This window comes from Molossus molossus, unplaced genomic scaffold (assembly GCF_014108415.1).
Source record: "Molossus molossus isolate mMolMol1 unplaced genomic scaffold, mMolMol1.p scaffold_m16_p_19, whole genome shotgun sequence".
In the NCBI taxonomy this organism is placed as follows: domain Eukaryota; kingdom Metazoa; phylum Chordata; class Mammalia; order Chiroptera; family Molossidae; genus Molossus; species Molossus molossus.
This window is the reverse complement of record NW_023425354.1, coordinates 47134999-47137439: the sequence shown is the minus strand read 5'-3', so window position 1 is coordinate 47137439 and position 2441 is coordinate 47134999.

The window sequence follows — 2441 nt, the reverse complement described above, 5'->3', positions numbered from 1 at the left end:
GTGGGGTGAAGGGTCGGTGTGCGGGGGCGCGGGAGTTTAGTTCCCGGCAAGTGGAGACCTGGCGGGTGGGCGGGGCCCGGGGCGGTCCCTTGGCGCTTAAAGAACACGTGGTCAGGACAAAAGGCGCCGGAATCCGAAAGGGATCTGTTAGTAACCGGAGTCCAGACACTTTCGCTCTAGGCAGCACTGATGTTTGAGCAACTGGCCCCTTGTGTGAAATCATAGACATTTTTAACTACATTTACAACTACAGAACTGACACAACACACTCCTTGCAAATCTGAAAAGATAAATCTAGTATTGGGGTGATGTATGAGGAAGGCATAGAACACTATTCTGCATGGTTGGCAGGGAAGTAAATTAATGCTACCGTACTAGAGCATTTTCTCATTCTCATCAGACATTTAATTATTCACTCAACAAATTTTTGTAATCCTCACCGGAGGATATTTTCTACTTATCTTCAGACAGAGCAGGAGGGAGAGAGAAACAAAGACAGGAGAGGGACACATGGATTGGTTGCCTCTCCCGACTCTGACGAGGGCCGGTCGGAACCACAACCTAGGTATGTGCCGTGGACAACAATCAACCCCACACTCTTTGGTCTGAGGGTGCATACTAACCACTGAGCAAAACCGGGGGGCTCACTTAAATATTTATTGAGCACCTTTTAAGGTGCCAGACGCCACTCTAAGTGACGAGACTAAAATAGTGAAGAAAACAATACCCCTCTAGACAGAAGAGATAGTTAATAAATAAGAAAATAAATAAATTTTGAATAGTTCCATGAGTCATTTTAAAAATTGAGCTTGGCTGGGCTGGTGTGGCTCAGTGGATTAAGCGTGATCCCAAAAACTTAGAGGTTCCAGTTAGAATCCAGTCAGGGCACATGCTCAGGTTGAGGGCTCTATCCCCAGAAGGGGGCATGCAGGAGGAAGCCAATCAAAGTATCTGTCTCACGTTCATGTTTCTATCTCTCCCTTCCTCTCTCTCTAAAAGAATCAATCAGCCCTGGCCAGTTTGGCTAAGCAGCTAGAGCCTCAGCCTGAGGTCCAGAGAAACCTGGGTTCAGTTCCTGCTAAGGGCACATACCTTGGTTGTTTCTCTCTCTCTCTCTCTCTCTCTCTCTCTCTCTCTCTCTCCACTCTCTCCCTCCCACTCTATCTGAACAAAAAATGGAAAAATGTCCTCAGGTGAGGATAAAAAAAAAAAGGAATCAATCAATACAAATTTAAAAATTGAGCATGTTAATGTGCTAGAGGGTGATGTGTGGGGATTTCTTTAAAAAAAAAAAAACAAAAAAACCCTGCCCTGGCCAGTTTGATTCAGTGGGTAGAGCGTTAGCCAGTGACCAATGAGTTCCGGTTTCGATTCTGATCAAGGGCAGTTACCGGGTTGCAGTTCGCCCCTGGCTCTGGTCCTGGTGGTGGAGGAAGCAACCAGTTGATGTGTCTCTCTCACATCCGTGTTTCCCTCTCTCCCTTTCTCTCTCTCTCTCTGTCTCCTTCCCTCCCATTCTATCTGATGATAAATAGAAAAATGTCCTCAGGTGAGGATTTAAAAATAAATAAAAAGCCCTCTCTGAGGATGGCAAGATGGAATCAAAGGAAAATTTCTCTAAGCAGAAGCAGCAGCATGTGCAAAGGCTCTGAGGTGGAAATGGGCTTGCTGAAGGATGGAAAAAAGGGCTAGTTCAGCTCAAGGATAGAGAACGAGAGGAAGAGTAATTGGTACGTGTGTTATATGTTAATGTCAGAGAGGTGAGTATAGATCAGATCATGTGGATTCTATTTTAGGTAGACTGAGGTGGAAAGATGGAATTCCATTCACACCATATTTGGAAGCCACTGAAGGGCTTTAAGCAGGGAGTGACAAGAACTGACTTACATTTGAAAAGACCACTCTGGCCCTGGCCGGTTTGGCTCAACGGTTAGAGCGTTGGCCTGCGGTCCGGAGAGACCTGGGTTCGGTTCCCGCTAAGGGCATGTACCTTGGTTGCAGTTTGTCCCCAGCCCTGGTTGGGTCGTGTGGGTGGCAACCACTCGATGTGTCGCTTTCACGTCGATGTTTCTCTCTCTCTCTCTCCCTCTCACTCTATCTGAACAAAATATCGAAAAAAATGTCCTCGGGTGAGGATAAAAAAAAAAAGACCACTCTGGTTACTGTGTGCAGAAGGGAGTTAGAGGACCAAGAGGGAAGAAAGAAGAGCAATAAAGAAGCCATGTGCCCTGGCCAGGTGGCTCAGTTGGTTGGAGCATTGTCCTGTACACCAAAAAGGTTGCAGTTTCAGTCCCTAGTTGGAGCATGTATGGGAGGCAACCAATTGATGTTTCTCTCTCACATCTATGTTTCACTCTCTCTCTCTCTGAAATCAATAAAAATAGCCCTGGCCGGTTTGGCTCAGCGGTTAGAGCGCTGGCCTGAAGTCCAGAGAGACCTGG